Source organism: Nerophis lumbriciformis, linkage group LG04, assembly GCF_033978685.3.
Source record: "Nerophis lumbriciformis linkage group LG04, RoL_Nlum_v2.1, whole genome shotgun sequence".
NCBI lineage: Eukaryota > Metazoa > Chordata > Actinopteri > Syngnathiformes > Syngnathidae > Nerophis > Nerophis lumbriciformis.
This window is the reverse complement of record NC_084551.2, coordinates 32,986,102-33,006,140: the sequence shown is the minus strand read 5'-3', so window position 1 is coordinate 33,006,140 and position 20,039 is coordinate 32,986,102. Positions and strand designations below refer to the sequence as shown.

At 38.4% G+C, this 20,039-nt stretch overlaps 1 protein-coding gene across 11 annotated transcripts in view; it reads right to left on the bottom strand.

The window, feature by feature from the left end:
- The window catches only part of LOC133600028 (uncharacterized), a 34,093-nt gene extending 26,111 nt beyond the window's left edge, over nt 1-7,982 (bottom strand). For 7 of the 11 annotated variants that reach the window (XM_061952930.2, XM_061952986.1, XM_061952945.1 and 4 more), the window contains exon 1: nt 5,346-5,538. The gene's annotated coding sequence lies outside the window, so the exon portion shown is untranslated. Of the gene's footprint in view, nt 1-5,345; nt 5,539-7,495 lie in introns of those variants that run through there. The other 4 variants (XM_061952977.1, XM_072913004.1, XM_061952937.1 and 1 more) reach the window with 3 other exon arrangements.
- Nucleotides 7,983-20,039: the final 12,057 nt, after the last annotated feature.

The following is a 20,039-nucleotide window of genomic DNA, read 5'->3' as shown; positions in this document are numbered from 1 at the left end:
ATTGGGTGTGCTCATAATGTGTTGGGAGAGTAACTGTATGCTTCTGCATACAATTATACACATGCCCCTGCAAAGATGCTTTGGTTAGCCATATCTTGTTCAAACTGTATGCAGCAGTTCAGCAGTAGAAGAGGTACACCATGACCACAATATGTAACTGTTCGGTTTTAATGGCCGAGAGCCAATTGTCAGCCACGGACAAAATTCACGTGCTCACGCATATTTGCACGGACATCTCACGATACACGCACATGCACAAACAACACACAATAGATGTCTTTGTTGGATGGCTAGTGTGTTGGTGTTGATATGTTGTTCCAAATTCACAATCCTCCCTGTTACAGACTCATTAAATCTTATGGACACAAAGGAGTCATTCTAATTTGTAGGTGCCCATGAGCATCACTTGTATCAAACGTGCCAAACTTCTGTGCGTCCCATACATACATTTTTACTGTAGCGGACCACCACAACTGCATTTGGACCACCACAAAAACACCGGGCGGTTGGGAGGTTTCCACAACGTACTTTAATATCTGTACCATTTTAGTGTGTCTTTAAAAGGCAGCGTCTGGTGAAGTTGGCTGTGTTAGTTCAGGTTTGTGTACTGCGTGTGAGTGGCTGGCATCTAGCACCAAAATAGGGCACTGATAACTACTTTTTTCCACGGTCTGGTGCCATTATGGACAAAGTTTTGGTTAATACCCCTTTTAAATACAGCAAAAAAAGTTACTAAGTCTTTCCCACTTTGTCTTTTTAAGAAGGCAAATCTGGCATATTTAAAAAGATGTGACTAAAGCCTTGGACTGGCTGAAAAACGCTTGCCAGCATTATGCATTATAACACGCAACCTCTGCTGTCTAAGATGTGTCCCTTACAGTAGCTGTGCATCTTGTCAACTTTTTGCCTAATTGCTTACTAATGTTGCTCTGTTTTGTTTGCCCCATGCTTAGTTCAAGGCTTGCCATGCCATGCATGGAGAGGGTGGGAGCTGCTAGACAGACAGACAGAGGGGTAAGGCCAATCTTCCAGATGTACAGAGCTGCCTAAAAGGGTGTATGTTTGGCCTGGAGTAGCATGCATGCACATCCCATTGGAACTGCAGGACAGCAGGAGAGGAGGAGGGGGTACATACAGACAAAATCCTCTTTAGCCCTCCCATTGTTTGTGTCCAGTGACCAATAACTACACTGCACTCTATAACTAATCCTGACTACTACCCTCCCCCCAAGAGACCCCACATAGGCCTTTTCCCCAGGTCAACACACTCACACAGCTATGCATCAGTGCTCATAGTCTCCACTGGGTCTTTTAATGCTCTGTCATCTCAATTCTGATTGCCAGGAAGCAGACAGGCTCCTAATGGACCAGCTGAGCTTGTGCCTGCTGCCGCCTCCATTTTGTGTTGCCTATCTAACATCTCAGTTAACCGCAAGCTGAGCATGGGGAGACGCAATCACTTGACTGATGGAGATAACACAGTGCACAATCAATCTCTTCTTACATAATTTTGCCGCCATGGAAGCAATGATACAAAACACTGTTGTGGTGTAAAGAAATACATTTGTCCTCAATACTAGTACATAATCAGTCTCTCTAATGAGCTAAATTGTAGAAGTAGGTCACCCTCGAGCAACAATGAGTTCAACTATTTGCCCAACTGGAAGACTGTAGTTAAAATTTGATGAGACCGCCACTAGTACGCTTACAAATGTTTTGTTTTTACAAAATTACTCACTTCAGCTTGCATTTGAACACACCAGATCACAACAGCTGTCAAGCATCACAAACTAATGTATAAAAGAAGTTAAAGTACCAATGATTGTCACACACAAACTAGGTGTGGTGAAATTATTCTCTGCATTTGACCCATCACCCTTGATCACCCCCTGGGAGGTGAGGGGAGCAGTGAGCAGCAGTGGTGGCCACGCTCGGGAATAATTTTTGGTGATTTAACCCCCAATTCCAACCTTTGGTGCTGAGTGCCAAGCAGGGAGGTAATGGGTCCCATTTTTATAGTCTTTGGTATGATTCGGCCGGGGTTTGAACTCACGACCTACCGATCTCAGGGCGGACACTCTAACCACTAGGCCACTGAGAAAACCTCTATTACAACTTAAACAAGTACTTTTCAGAATTCAAGTTGTTATAGAGGTTTTATAAATTTGTTTGTGATGCTTGACAGCTGTTGTGACCTGGTGTGTTCAAATGCAAGCTGAAGTGAGACAGTAGGACTAATTGAGGAAGAGCTTTTACAGGAGGAAGAGATATGGTATATAAATAGCTACAAGCGCTCAAAATGCTGTGACTCATTAGTTAGCCTTTACAGAGGAGCTCACATCTATTTATGTCCATAGCATTGCACAGCGTATGGCACGCAAATGCACATGTGCATCTATGCTTGGCCAAACATGAACACAATACTACCAATTAATCAGGATGTTACTGCTCTTTTGTTAAAATGCAACATAAATGGCAATGGTGATGCACATTCCTTACATATACTACGATCATATAAGAATGCTGCAATGTAAAGAAAGCATGTTTCCTGGCCACTTGGGAGTAGGCTTAAGGAATTAGAAGGAGTTTAGAGTTAATCAGGCCCAAGTTACCCAGTGAGATTATCGCTACCTGCCTGCCTCCAGGGGCTATCTCACTGTCTTAATGCACTCAGGACTCTCGAGCAGCCTTTCTGGATGGGCAAACGAATCTTGGTCTGTGTGGGTGTACAAAAAAGGGGAGATGGCAAACGCACAGAGGCGATCAGCTGCGCTTATTCACAGTTTTAAGTGGAGCTCCCCCCTCCTGATTAAAAACCAAGAGAATCAGGAGAATTGAAGGCCATTCTGTTTGTCATCGGGCCACATGGTGGAGTATGTTAATGCAAACATGCATGTCCAACAACACCCATTTACTGACAGTGGCTACCATTATATAGATTATGGTGGAAGATGAGTCTGCGAAAGAAGCACAAGGACATTAGAGGACATTGATACTTTCTGTGAGGTTAGGTTAAGTATTCCTTTATCTTAGTCTGGTCTTGCATGTAAACTTATCCAAACCCAGTTCTAAAGTAATCAATATGCACAGACGGCTTGTGCTGTCAATAGAGTAACATGAAACACCATGGGAAATGAATGAAGCAGCCTGATTGATTTTGGTATGGTTGCCCTGTAAGTGATTCCAAAACCATTCATTTCCAACACTAACTGGGTTAAAGAATAGTGTGCATTAGAGCAGGGGTCCCCAAACCTTTTTGCACTAGGGACCGGTTTAATGTAGGCATTATTTTTACGGCCCGGCCTTCCACGTGTGGCAGATAAATATAGCAAATAAGTACTTACAAAAAATGAATACATTTCTGTGGATTTCTATTTACGTTCTAAAAGTTATGTATTCATATTTTGTGTAATATTTTATACGTAGATATACTAATGTTAGCTTTGTTGGTCCAATTGTCCATGCGTAAATACATCTGTTCTTGCTAACTACTTGTGTAATAGGACTATGTGCAATAATACCAGCACTTTAACTTACTCGGCCAAGGGAGATGTGTATTTTCTTCCTTCAGCACAATTATTATATGCAACAATTTAGCACATCTCTATCTGTCTTATGCACTTTAACTACTATGGTCACTTTGTTCCTGATCTGCCCCGATCTTAGGTCATCAACCTGCCGGGGACTGCAGATGGAACCTAGCTTTTTTCTACGATTTGGCACCTTTACATTTGATATCTTTATCAATGTGCATTGTCCCATGTAACAAAGATGTAACAAATATAGCAAATGGCGACTTCCTATCAAACAAGTGTATTGGTGTGTCTGGTGGGACTAGCGAAAGTTAAGTAGGAGAAAATGCAGTCGGTTATAAATTATTTAATGTCTCTGTGCGGTCCGGTAGCACATGTGTCACAGACCGGTGTCAGTCCCCAGACCGGTGGTTGGGCACCACTGCATTATAGCACACCATTGCAGTACTCTTTCAAACATTGAATATAAAAGAATCATTTGTGTCCAGATGTTGGGGATTTACATACAGTACATTGTGCAAAACTTGATTCAGCAAAACAAAAAAATGCTACATTTGAATACCTATATGCAACCTGTGCTGAACACTATCACAACATAGTGTAAATTTAGATTACAGAGTTTCTGAGTGAGTTCCTCCGCCATTCACAAGGAAAGGAGCAGCAGACAGTGAGTGGGTGCATGTGGAGTCTGTTTATTTGCACAACACAGTAGTAGTCTAACTGCTCAAACGCATCATAACTCCCAAAAGAGGATTAACAGCAGCAAGCTCCTACGGGACCTCAATGACCTCACTCTCACACAGCAGAGCCACAAACAGCCTTCAGCACCATGCGCTCAACGCTGCTGATTCAGCAATATACAGGCGAGCCCAAGCACCATCACTGTCGTTTCTCAACTCCGCCACTTATTCTTGCTGACCATTGAACCCCATGAACCCTGCCATCCTTCACCCAATGCTCCAAACGCCATGTTTGCCTCATGAAAGATGACCGGACTATATTCATAATACAGCGGCATCCTCACCGGAGAGGAGGCCTTTTGCACAAGTTTTATAATGTGTCGTGAGAGAGTGAAAAAGTGCAGGCATACATTTTCATATTGCACCCTCTCTCTGAGTGTGGGTATTTTTAACCCATCTCTCCTCCTAGGGGGTGAAAGCAAGTCATGTCATGCAGAAAATTGAATTCAATAGCAGGGGCATCTTTGAGTCAGCCTGTAGCACACAACTGTACTCAACTATGTCTTATGTAAAATGGAAGAAATAGCAGAACATATTCGTCATTTAGAATGAATGTGTGTATATATATATATATATATATATATATATATATATATATATATATATATATATATATATATATATATATATATATCATGGAGACATGTAAATTGTAATGTAAAACCGCATAATGGATTGTGATTTATTAAAATGCTAATTTACTGTATCACCAGATTCTAATTTAGAAAATTGAGATTGTATTGAGAGCAAATGTTTGCGGGATTTCAGACGAGTGGAGCCGTGCGCTTCTACCCATGTTTACAAGAACACCTCACATGTAGACATGGCGATTACTTTTCAGGTGCCCCTCATATTTTTTTAAACAACAATAAGGTGCAATTTATATTGAACGATTTAGCGTAAATCGAGTTTCATGTTTAACTTCTGCCCTCAACATGCAGCGCAGACGTGAGCGGATTGTGTTGCACCATTTAAAACAATCCCCGGTATGAAAATGGCGCCGAATGTGCGACGAAACCAAATAAACAAACTCATCCGTCAGCGCTAGCGTCATCTTTACATTCAGACTCACCTGCTGCGGGTTTGGCATCAACTAGGAAAAGCAAATGAGAACACAATTAGGAGCCCTCGGCAAAATAAATCCAGTATTGGTCACGTTCACAAGACGAACAATGTTGAGGAGACACACATGCTTTGTTGTGTTCGAGGTGTCCGACGCTCGTAAAGGAGGCGGAGCCAAACCTCCTCGGGCTTGGACCCCACTCCGGACCACATGCAAGGTGCACACATAACCGAGGATCGAATCGAACTTAAAAACTTACTTAGCACTCATGCATGGATGTCTCCTTCAAAAAATTCAATAAACAGGGTTGATCTTATATCCCCGTATCTAGATGGCTTGCAAAACATAACTCAACGCCTATCTCATTATGTTTTCATGTCATCTGCAATATTCAAACAAGTTATTTTATTGAATTTCCTAACAAGAAAACGATTCAAATTTAAAAGGAAGCTGCACTTTTGGGGGAATTGTGCCTATCATTCACAATATGACAAGCACACATATGTTTTTCTATTCTTCCATCCATCCATCCATCTTCTTCCGCTTATCTGAGGTCGGGTCGCTGGGGCAGCAGCCTAAGCAGGGAAGCCCAGACTTCCCTCTCCCCAGCCACTTCGTCCAGCTCTTCCCGGGGGATCCCGAGGCGTTCCCTGGCCAGCCGACATAGTCTTCCCAACGTGTCCTGGGTCTTCCCCGTGGCCTCCTATGGGTCGGACGTGCCCTAAACACCTCCCTAGGGAGGCGTTCGGGTGGCATCCTGACCAGATGCCCGGACCACCGCATCTGGCTCCTCTCGATGTGGAGGAGCAGCGGCTTTACTTTGTGCTCCCCCCGGATGGCAGAGCTTCTCACCCTATCTGCATTCTAATTCGTAAAATATAGCAAGTACGAGGTGGCTAACAATGCAGCTAATGGGAGTCACTATTGCACCCATAAACCCTCTAAAAAACATCCAAAAAACGCTAACGATACTCCATTTACATCTTGTGACCTGAATATTAACCAAGTGTTAGCAATATTTTTAAGCCCTAACACAGACAATCTATTTTAGTGGTGTCGTGATCACAGATAGCTAACTACCCTGCTAACGTAGCTAAGGTATTAACATACTGAGTTGGTAACAGTTCATTCTAAATTATAAATCATGCCTTTCACCTGGATAAGCTTGTGGCCATAAACCGAGAAGTTTTGGGAAACCTTTTTTTTTTTTTTACCTGCGTGAAGATTATGATTATTTTGTCATCAAAACGGGAAGATAGGATCATCCCACCCGTCGGCATCTCAGTAAGAGTAGACAGTGTACAGTAAGTGATTGTTTTATTAAGTTGGTAGTTTGTATTTCCTGTTTAGCACTTAGCAGTAGTGCCACTAGCTGGATCTGCTTAGCAAACAGCTTCTAAAACTTGTAGCTCATCCTCCGTATATTCAGGCTCCCTCGGGTTCTGGATCATCATTCGTACCATAGTAGTCTTTGTTGTTTCTCATGAGGAGTGCCATGATTTGTAGTTGTTGTTGTTGTTGAAGGGAAAAAGAACGTTGGGATGCGTCTGTGAAATTAATATGTCGCCGTACGCATAAAATGAGCAAAATAGGTAATTATTACATGTTATTATGAAGGTGCCTGTTACAACATTACATAGATATTTACACTGTGTACATAAAACGATGATGGAGACTTGTGGATGTTTTTTAGAGCACTTCATAGGCGGAATAGAGCAAATACCATTAGCTCCATTGTTAGCTGACTTTTTCTAGCGTTTATTTACAAGTAACAATGCATTAAAAAAAGAAAAACATGTGTTATTGTCTTACATAAATATTTTTAACAATAGTCAAAATTTTAAAAAGTGCAGTTCCCTCACACATACAATAAAGTTGCATTGTCAACCACTTTCATCCAAAAGTGTTACAACCCAATAACGCCAAATTCAAAAATGCACACGTTCGAGGGGCATCTTAATGGACCCCTAAATGGTCTCCACCCATCTGCCTGACCCCATTAGGGACATACGGCTGATAGGCAGTGTGGGGGTGGAGAAGGGGAAGTGAAGGGGTTCATTATTCCCTTTCAGACACCATCACCGTCAACTCACACAAAAGATAAGTGCACAGCACAACCACCAGCTATCTCTGAAGCAACATTAAATCAAAGAGCTTACCAGAAAATGGGTGATTATGTCAATGAGTCCGAAGCAAATCAAGTCCACGGAGGAAAAATCCAAAAATACCTCTGAAGCACAGCAACAGTCGTGTTTTTCTTGTAGACTTTGGTCACAGAGCAGCGTGACGCCAAATCGGGGCGTCCAAAGAGCGGTTAAACATTTACTAATGTATTAACAGCACAGACCTGACTAATCCCGCCTGGGTGCAGACGAAAAGCAATCACTTAGTTTGTTCGTTTCATCCCAGTATGAGGTGGTTATATAGTGGAATAAACAAAAGGTGATATGAGGCTCAGTTGCTTAGGAGACTGGTGGGGCCGTGCAGCAAAGAGCAGGTGTTGAGCAGGACCCAGGAGAGCGACGATGAGACGGAACCAAGGAGGGGAGGAGCGGCATCCACAGACCCAAAATCCCCTGAGACAACGCCAGATTGAAGCCCTAGACTCTCAGAGACCAGCTCACACTCACAAGGCGGACACACCCTTTAAAAAAAGTGGCACACGCTCTTGGGTTTGTCTTCATATGCCTGCCCCCTCACACAAAAAACGGGTACATGCATGATTGTGCATTTCCAGCAGAGTGCACAGCGGATGGGGGTGGGGAAGGGACTATGTTTGTTTGGAACATCTTTATCCCTCTCTGGCTCCCTCACTCAACGATTACATAATAAAGTTCATTCCACTTCCAGCCAGTTCATCTCCCTTTGACTTTCAGTGCTGCATCTGGGCGCACATTTCACATCATAAAGCGCCTTTCCCATCCCATACGTCTTATGTAAAACTACACGCCGCTAGGAAAATGTTGCAAAATATGAATCGTGAGTGCACGCTCGGAGGGCATGGTTGCCGCGGTTTTGTTTGTGCTCCCACCCCGAGTTTTCAAGAGCCCCTAATGGGATTGCAACCGTACATCAATATTCATAAAGGCACTGTTATAGCATGAAGAATTCATAAAGCGAGAATGTTGTATGTTACTGCGTCAATCTACAAGCAGACATGTTGTCTCCCCTCATTGTTGTCTGGTTTTTCATCATCAACTTGCATTACAATATCATATAAATAACATTAAGTCAGAAATTAATACTAAGTTGCTCTTTTATTTTGTGGGAACTAACGCAAACATTATTTCATAAAAGCAATTAAAAATGTCTGAGCAATATCAATAAAAATCCAAATTCTTTATATAACATGTGTTTGTTGTTGAAAGAAGCAACAATGAGATTGCACTGACAAAAACAGGGATGGCCACTTTTAGTCACCTGAGTACGTCACAATGTATCAAGATAAACTAGTGTGTACTACCACCTAGTGGACAAACACTACATGAGCACATTTTCCAACTCCATTTTCAAATATTTACCGGTACATAGAAATTAAAGATGGGAATCTTTGGGCAATTCATGATTGGATTACGATTAAGATCCAGGAGCTACGATTCAATTAAAAAACGATTATTGATGCATCTTTAATTCATGTATATTGATACAGTTTTACATTTTTGCGGTTCACTAAATAAGCATTCATGACTTGCAACTTTTAAAAACAGCGCATTTGAAATAAGAAACAGTTGAATAATTCCCATGTGTTGAAGTAATGGAAATATGTGCAAAACTGAAACATAAGTGCCCTAAAATAAAGGAGCTGGTCGGATCTTTCAATGTGGTGCCTCGCTGCGGTCAGTCAAATTTTAGAACTATCGGCATTACTTTATTTACGATGAAAAAAAATGTATTATTGACGTTTACTTTTTATATAGCCCATGTTCGAATTGTGATGCTTCCAAAAATCCCTCACCTCTAATTATAATTGAAGACCATTTTACTTTGGTATTGTTTCATCTTATGTATTCATGCTATGACTATCATCACAATAATAAAACAAATGTATTTGTTGACTGGGGTAAAAAAACAACAACAACAAAAACATGTTAGTTACTATGTTTGTATGGTTCTACTTTAGTCTTTTATTAAAATGAAGAAAATGCAGCTGGCAAAATATAAATAGCATATTAGAGCAAAGGGAATCCCCGCCATTTCCTGGCTACGTTAACACATTGCTTGTAACATGTGTTCACAGAAGATAAAGATGTGTTTGCGTCCATATGCCTCAGGGTAATTCTGGACCCCACCCCTCTTGAAAAAAAAAGCTGCATAATGTGAGTGCCGGAAAGCCAACAGCAGTGTCCCCAAAATGTTTCAATTTCATATTAATATCCCCACCCCTCTGTGCTTTGCTACCCAATTCCTCTGTCATCCATCCATACATTTTCTACCGCTTGTCCCTTTTTGGAGTGGCGGGGGGTGCTGGAGCCTATCTCAGCTGCATTCGGGCGGAAGGCTGGGTACACCCTGGACAAGTCGCCACCTCAGCACAGATCCAACACAGATAGACAGACAACATTCACACTCACATTCACACACTAGGGCCAATTCCCCTGTCAAATATTGTTAAATATGACGACACTACACTTGTGTATCAAACAAAAAGTGCTCGAGGCATCCATCCATCCATTGTCTACCAGTTGTCCTTTTTGGGGTTGCCGGGTGCTGGAGCCTCTCCCAGCTGTACAAGGGCGCAAGGCAGGGTACACCCTGAAAAAGTCGCCACCTCATCACAGGGACAACACAGATAGACAACCGTTCACACTCACATTCACACCATCCATCCATCGTGCTGCCCAAGAGGCAGTTACATCAAAATATGCATAGAGATGGTGGATAATGGTGCCAGTGGTCTAATACACGCGTGTCAAACTCAAGGCCCGGGGCCAGATCTGGCCCACCATGTCATTTAATGAGGCCCGCGAAAGCCTTGAAATATTATAAAAGTATTTTATCCTTTCTTACTAAATGTATTTGTTCTTTCCATTTTGACAAAAAAATACATATATTGCATGCAATTGAATATATTTTAAACTTTAATATTATCTAATAATGAAACATTTTTTATACCATCATAAAGTTCAAACTTGTTTTAGTTAAAATAAAAATAATAATTAATATTTGCTTGACTTATAATTTCAAAGTAAGTTATCCCTCAAATTACAAATTAGTGTAAAAATGACAATAGATTTTACGGTAAAAAAAAAACACTGGGAGCTCAGTTTCTATAGTTTTACTGTAAAAAAAAATATAGTACCGTTTTTCCATTTACAGTAATATGCTGTAAAAAAAAAAACACACACCATAAATTGTACAGTAAAATTGTGGCGACTGTAAGGCTGCAGCTAACGATTATTTTTCTATCGATTAATCTATAGATTATTTTTTTCGATTAATCGGTTAATCTATAGATTATTTTTTTCGATTAATCTATAGATTATTTTTCCTTTTACCGATTATTTTTTTAATTTAAAATGAAGATGAAAAAATAAATGTTGGCCATTTTTTTCAAAAGGCATGACTTTTATTTACAAAAAAAAAAGTATGGCCACTCAGTCAACATTGACAACAACATGACAAAATATTCTGTAACACTGTAAACATTTAAAACTTTTAACATTTAACAAAATTAAAAGTAGCTTATTTGCTTTTTAATGTGCAAATATAAAAGTAAACATCCAGTGCAAATCTTAATATTCTGCAATAGTATAAGCATTTCAAAAGGAAAAGTATTGCTTATTTTGCTTTAAAATGTGCAAAAATAAAGATAAACATCCAATACAAAAAAGTGCAAAAGGAAATATTCTGTAACAGTGTAAACATTTCAACACAATTTTTCTTAATAACGCAACAATGATAGTATGATTAAAGTGAAAGTTAATTGTTGGTTTGTACATAGTATATGTAACTGTTAATGTTGTAAAAGGTATTTGCACAACTAGTTAACGTTAGCGTTAAAGAAGAGCGCGTCTTTGTAAACACTGAACAGGCACGCCAAACGCGCCTCTCAGAGCGAAACACTGTTTGAGTTTATGAATTTACAACGCAGATACAAATAACACATTCATGTTTTTGTGTAATGATGACAACGTATACTCACGCGGACGATTGACTAGTTGATGGTGATGGCAAGAACGCTGTCGGGTGTTTTCTTTTCAAATGTTCCTTCATAGCCGTTGTGCTGCTATGATAGGCCATTTCCGCTCGACACAGTGTGCATACAACAACTGTCAAGTGTTTTGCTTTTTTCGCTGTGCTTATCCCACACTTGAAGGGATGTACCAATGCTGAATGTGGCTTCTGGATTTCACTCAAAAGACCAGACCGTAGTTACTTATTCCTTTTATTTTCCTTTAGTTTGCAACAGCTTTTCCAACGAAGAAACAGCTTCTTTTTTCTTCTTTAGTCTTTTTAGCAGTCTTTAGCAGTGTTAGTAGACTTTAGTTTCTTTAGCTGTCATTAGCTGTCTTTAGTAGCCTTTAGCTTCTTTAGTAGGTGAAAAACCTTTAAGGACAAAACACCACAAGATAAACATGCTGTAAAAAATCAATCAATTATCAATACCATAATTTACAATTATTAATTAGGCTATCAAACTCTTAACCATTAAACAAGTCCAAGAAAATGGACACATCTTTTCCCTTTAAGTTAAAACAGATTTTAAATAAATTGTCTCAACATAAATGCACCAAGATACATATAAAATACATTTAAACCCAGAAACACAATAGATAAATGCAGCAGAAAACCCAATATGCAAATACATAAATACCTAACCAATTAACCACCTATTTAGATACATATTTAAAATCCATAATCAATATAAATATATTATTAATTTAGCAGTGAAACACTCAATCTTAAACGCTGTCTACTGGTAGAAAAATGCCCCTTTTTCTATTGCCTCACCAGCAGCCAATGATCCAACACAGTTAAATCCAACACTTGAAGTTGAGTGACTTCATCCTCCTGATGAAGCAAACTGCTACAACATTTATCAAACTAAGCAAAGAATATCAACACTAAACAACAGTTACACAACACACTGTGTGTATTTAGCCTCCAGACTAAGCACGCTACATGCACACAACCCCCCCCCCCCCCAATCTCACCAGCGCAACAAGTGCGCCACACCCACGAAGAGAAATATTAAATCTTACATACTTTTGGCACAACTCTTGGTTATCTGTAATGAACTAAACCTTTTTCCACTCTGCGCTGGCGTCTTTTGTACTCCTTGATTTGACACAGCGGTCTAATTACTGGGCTCGTGCCCCAGCAGATGAGACGGGAGCGCCCCGCGTTATACCTGCGCGTGAACGTAAACTGATCGGCTCTAATCATATAAGCCGATTGGCCGAAATAATGCCGAATTATATACATTTCCTGGGGTTGCCTAGGTGAATAGGGATGCGGATGTGCTCTAAGATAAAATATAATTTTATTAAGTGGGGTTTGGCTGGTTGCTAAACAGCCACGGTTGCGAGCTCGCGCGTCAGCTGACGAGACAGCTGTTCGCCGCTACAACATTATAAGGCCGTTTATTGAAATACTCCCACACTTTTGACGACTTTTGGCGTGCTTTTTTCCCCTCGCTCGCACCGCTCGCATCGTCTGCTTTGCGCTCCACCATGACGGCAGTGTGACGTAAATATGCGACGCGTCGACGCATAAAAACGACGTCGACGTATTTACGTAACCGATGACGTCGACAACGTCGACACGTCGTTTCAGCCTTAGGCGACTGAGCTGCATTTTGACTGCAAAAGCTTTTTTTTTTTTTTTTTTACAGTGTATGTAAAAAATATAATAATCAAATGTATAGGCAATTGTATGAAAATATCATAAGGCGAATCCCTAAACATGTATTTATTTATTTATTATTTACGGTTACAAGCGGCCCTCTGACGGCAGCCATAACTGTGATGCGGCCCTCAGTGGAAAAAAATTTGACCCTCCTGGTCTGAAACCTTTTTTTTCAAGGTAAAAAAATATATAATGGATACTTACCACATCAGGTCACCAAACATCCCACAGTGTCCATATGAAAAGGTGAGAAAAAAAAGAGTGTCAATTTTGCAAAGAGATATAGAAAATGCATATTATATCCACTTTTCCTCTACAAAAAGCCTTAGTAAGAGCATAAGCAATGACAAAAATATAAGCAGTGTCCAGGTAAAAAAAAAAAAATGGAACATCGTCAATTAATTTCAGCAATTCAACTTTAAATGTGAAACTGATATGAAATATAAACTCATTACATGTAAAGTGAGATATGTCAGGCTTTTATTTCTTAGAATTTTGATGATCAGAGTTTACAGTTTTTGAAAACCCAACATTTTCTGAGATTTTTAAGTTGAGGTTTTCGTAAGCTGTAAACCAAAATTATGTCAAAAGAAAACTTGAAATATCTTCAGTTGCATGTCATGAGCCTATGTCTTATTAGCTTCACCTTATAAATTAAATAGCTGGAATAAACCAACCTTTGCACGATATTAAAATGTTTTGAGTTTCACCTGTATATAACTAAAATATAGGGGTGTAAAGATTAATAGATATATCAATTAATTTTCCTTAGATTCAACTACATCGATCTGTGCCCGGCATCGATACTAGAAAAAGGAAACATTGGATTTAAGAACAGCAGACTGACTAAATATGAAGATTTTATAGTAATCTTCGGAGTAATAATTGATAGTAAACTATCATGGAAACCCCATGTCAGACACATTAAAACAAAAATCTCCAACAGTCTCTCAATTATAAACAAAGCAAAACTATACCTTAATGAAAATGCACTGCATACTTTATACTGCACCTTGGTACTGCCCTTCCTTACATATTGTGTTGAAATGTGGGGGAATACTTACCACAACATAATTCATCCTCTGATCATGTTACAGAAAAGAGCAGTGCGGATCATTCACAACGTTGGTTTTTTAGAACATACTCATAATCTGTTTATGCAATCAAAGTTGCTAAAATTTAATGATCTTGTTAAATATAATCTTATACAAAGCATTTAACAAATTATTGCCGCCTAATCTACAACGTTTTTTTAAAACACGAGTGCAGGCTCAAAACTTGAGAGGTTTTGGATATTTCTCATTGCCGAGGGCTCAAACCACTCGTAAACGTTTTTGTGTGTCTGTATGCGGAGTAAAACTATGGAACAAACTGGATTTACAACACAAGCAATGCCAAACTATTAATCGATTTAAACTAGTATACAAACATCAGGTCTGGTTCAAATAGAGAGATGAGTCTTTAATTTGACTCACTCTTGTACTCTGTCTCAAAGTGTGAACATGTGCTCAATGTTTCTTTACCATTATTGCTATGTTGACTATTACCATTGTTGATATTTTATCCCTTACCATTGTTGGTATTGTTCATTCTTCCTACATTGTTGATACAAATTATTGTTACAGTGTAATAATAAGTGTTACCTGTGGTAATGCCACCATGATACAGCATTCGTATTATAATCCTTAAACAGAGTAACAGTGAAACTCAATGTATTAATCACTGAATGAAGAACTGGGGTCGGATTAAATAAGTTATCTTCGTCCCACTTCCTTTCAGGCAAGCAGGATCACCATGCTTACATACTGTACATTACCTTTTGCGTTATATTAATGTATATTATTATGTACTTTTTTATGTCATTGCCTGAAATAAATGAATAAATAAAAGGAATTAGCACTTTTAATGATAAGGATGTTAATCGTTATTCAAATATGTCTGCCCATCAAAACAAAAATGGCGGATATCTAAGGTGGTTGAATAATGTCACAACAAATGCAAACCCCACAAGACAATATCACAAATGACAACACAAAAACTTTCAGCTACAGCACAATTGTAAAGCCACAACAAAGACAAACAACACAATACAATAGTATAAAGCCGCAGCACAACTTTAAGCCACAAAGGACGCAACCGACACAAGGGATGTGACAGTGGATCTTGTTACGGCAACGGACCAACTTGCAGAACACAACACTATGAAGCCACAACACAACAACTGGCACCCCAAGGAAAAGTCTTTTAATCAGAAACAAATAAATAGCTCTGCTGCTCAAGCCCTAACAAGAGATGGATGAAGGACGCTATTATACTGCTAAAATGTTGGTTACTGTACTTTTATTGAAAATTGCTTGAATGTTGAGAATGAGAGCAGAAAAGTCACACAAATGTCAAGATGTTCATCATAATTCACAAAGTACACAGAACAAGAATTATGACGGACATCTTGAACCCTTTCTTTCCTTGTATTTTTTGTATGGAGACAAAGATTATTTATGTATTTAATATTTGTTTGCTTACTATGGTATATTATTTATTTGTTCACTGTTCGGTTACAGAGACCAAGGAAACTGGATAAAATTTCTGCGATACGAAAAGGGGTAGGATTAAATAACCTCTGCTTCTTCCTACTTCTTTTCGGACGTGCTGTAATGAAACAACTGGAATTGTGTGACGCATTACATTGTAGAGTATCCATGTTCGAAATAAACTGAAACTGAACTGAACTGAACACTGGTTGAGTTTTGTTTTCGAAAAAGTTACTGAATCGATTTTAACTTACTGAATTGTTTCGGATTGCATTGTTCTAAAAAAAAAAAAACAATATCGTCCCTGAATCGTTTTGTCAACCATAGGTTCTGAATGGGATCGAATCATTGTTAAAACTAATCGTTACACCTCTACTAAAAAACTAAACTTCCAGAACCAAGAGCATATAAGGCTGACAATTTCATTTATTTTAGGATTGCTCAGTGATTATTGAAGACATGCATGGACAATTACAATAGAAAGGAAAAGAGCATTTAACTTAACTCTTACAACTTTTGACTCAACGTGAAAGTTATTTTATCAGAAATAATTTTGTGACATAGTGCTAGCATACTTTTTGTCAACACAAAAACAATGCCAACTTGACATAAAATATATGTATACGTATAAAACAAATATTTAGGTAAACACTGAAAATGGAAATGACTAAAAGAGAGTTATCGAGGGTAATAGAGTGTAATATGTATAGTTGATGTGAGTCTAGCTTAGCAATAGCATAACCAAAAATGGAGGTCTTGTTTATCTTTAAAATGATATTAAGTTGTAAAAACAAATATGCAAAGAATGTCATTATAGAGGTTTCCTACCTGAGGGTAGACATGTTTGGAAGATGTGTTGTCACCATCTTTAGTGAGAAGCCAGGTCATTAGTTGGCGTGTTTCCCTCCTCAAGGGGCAAGACGAGGGAGTGGCTCGCAGGTTTCCACGGACGCGATGACGCAGCCACAATGACCAAGCAAATCCACGTCCTAATGGGTGGGGTTAAAAATGTTGACTTTACTCATCATAACCACTCGTTTCTAATTGACAGTCAAAAAAGGGTAATTTGGAACGTACCTGTCGTGGTAAGATGGCGAAAATGTCGTTGCTAATGTGGCTAATGACGCTAGCACAGGTGAGCCAGCTGGAACTACAGGCGCATGCGCAGATGAAGGGAATACCACCCAGGCAGGACCAACAACAAAGCATAGTCTAGCAATGAGTAGCTGTGCAATATGTACTTTTGTGTCTTTTTATAATATTCAGTGAACGTTATACCTCCATACAGATGACACATGTTCACGAAATACCAGAAAAAGATAACTACTATTGCCTTTCATGATGTTAAAGCAGCTTTAATAATGATGCAAGTTGGAGGCTCCCAGTCAATCACAGGGCACATTGTGAAACAAAACAAAACATTCAAACCAATGTACAATATTAGATCTCTAAATAATTGTTGAACAGTATTTAAACGGTAGGACTGAAGTGGTAATCACAAAGCCACATTGTGTGTTTAAATTCATTCCACAAGTTATCTTGTGAAAAAAGGTTGCAGGACCAGTCTTCACCTTTCTCTGTGTGTGATCAACTGGCAGTCGCTATTATCATACTTAGCAGTCACTGGATCCACCCAGTGTGCTTAATACACACACACTTACACACACACACACACGCACACACACTGCTCTGGGCCTCCTGGGTGGTTGCATATAATGATAAGAGCAACTGTCGCTTGCAAGGGCAGTAAAAGTGTACTTCATATACTGTATAGTACATGAGGGTGTACAGTAATGCCCATCGAGATGGAATAAAAAGTGCATCCGTGATCAGCTATGTTATTGTATTGTCCTTGCATCCCATTGAATAAAGTGATTGAGTACTTTACTGACAGCATACCTTTTAATTATACTTTTTTTGTATATAACGGTATATAGATTCCATGTTATGATCTAATATTCAATATTTCAACCAGAAGAAAATAATGTATATTGCAATTATGATACTGTAAATAGTACATTGAATAAAGTAAGTCTCTTTGTCAACCAAAAATGTGTAAAATAAAGGCCACCTCTATAAATACTGTACTTCAATGATGGTGTATTATCCAGCATTTCAGACTGATTAATGGATACACACTATAATTATAATACATAACATATTTTGACTAAATTTGAACTTTTAATTAAAATTTTACTTTAAATGTTTAGTTTAATCTAAACATTTTTAATCAACTATTGTAACAAATTATTATCATTTTATCATCCATCCATCTATCCATTTTCTACTGCTTGTCTCTTTCAGGGTCGCAGGGATGCTGGAGCTATCCCAGCTATGATATACAATAATGAATTAATATTATATCGCAATACTGACACTATACATTTTAAGCAGAAAAAAATACACATGACAATTATAATGGAATAACATTTTATCGCAGCTAACTATAGTATTTCTAACATACGTTAACTAAAATGTTTAAATTCCTGATTATGTTTTTTACATATTTAAATACATACGACAATATTATTAACTTTTTATTGTTTTTTTTACACTGAATTGGAGACATTGCAGACTTTTATTGTTTTTTTAGTCTGTGGTGGTGAACATTAAAGATATAAAATATGATACCATGCCTATTAAGTTTTAAAAAAACAACAATACAAACAATAACATGATATTTTAACAGGTTCACATTTACTTAGATCAAATACCTGCCATAGAATAGTATGCCAGTCCATATTACAGTGATTATATTTGCTCACATAATCAGATATTTTGATAGAATTAATGGTTTATCGTTTTAAGTTTATTTTGAACATGCTTCCACTTACAACATGATACGTCACAACTTCCAGTTTCTCTTTACAGCATGTCCAAAAAGGAGTTTATTTAATCCTACCCCTATTCCATTTCATAGCAATTACTAACACACTTGTTAACTTCCTGTTCTCAATTTGTACACAGCTTAAATCCATAATTAATAAATAATCAAGCTGTCAAGAAAATAAATAGTTCAATAAGTTGTAATTAACGTAGTCTTCTTAAACAAAGCTCATAATATTTACCAGAGTGCTCCTTCTTTGTACTTTGTAATCACTTTGTGTTTGAACAGCTTTGTAAACCGAATCATATTGGTACTTTGTTTGACTTCTTCGCTTAATCCATCCCGTAATTTAATTTCACATACTGATATACTAAACGTTTTAAGTGTTGTGCGTGCACACATATGTTTTATATTCCATTTTTCTCTAAGTTTATATTAAATTATTAATGAAAGAATGTGTATCTTCCATGCAATTAAAAATATTTAATAATCACATTTTGTGAAAACAGTATTTTCTTGCTTTATAGTGTGGTGTGCATTAAATATGGTTCACGAGAAGGATGCACAATAAACGACAAGTTCTCGTTTTTAGACTTAGACTTAGACAAACTTTAGTGATCCACAAGGGAAATTATTCAATAATTTGATCAGGTATAATTTTCTGATATGATTTGAAGTAGCATGTGTTTGCATTTGGTCACATATTCCTTTAATAGCAGTCTTCTACTGAGGTCAGAGTGCACGTGTCCATCCACAGCGCTGCAGGGATTCCCAAGAAAGTGGGATAACCACAAGAAAGAAGGTGTCGGGTTTAGGAGGAAGATCAAAGACATTAGCAACATCTGGTAGAAGGTCCACACATAGGGACATAGGATAGGGGTTCGGAGGTCTCCGTATCCAAATCGATCACAGGAGTTAGGTTGGCTAGTCAAGTAAATAAACTGAGTGGGATGCAGACTGTCCGGCGTCAAGATTTGACCCACAAGGAGAGGGGGTCTTGAAGAAATGGTATTTAAACACAATGTTCCGACAAGACAGCAGAATGAAGAGATTTGGCACTTCTTCTCCTAGAGCTGCAGCTCTAGTCCGAGGCTCGCAGAAACAAAATAAAGCTTTTTGTTCCACGATTCCTCTTGGCGTCTCCTTGGCTCATCATCCATCACACGACCATCAAATATACAACAGATGGAAAGGATAATGCAGGCATAGAGTAGACTAGAATGTATCATAGTAGCAATATAAAATATAACATATAGGTAATATTTACATATTATATATCAGGGGTAGGGAACCTATGGCTCTAGAGCCAGATGTGGCTATTTTGATGACTGCATCTGGCTCTCAGATAAATCTTAGCTGACATTGCTTAACACGATAAGTAATGAATAATTCCGCTGGTAATCACGATGTTAAAAATAACGTTCAAAATATAAAACATTCTCATGCATTTTAATCCATCCATCCGTTTTGTACCGCACCTATTCAAGAAATAACAAT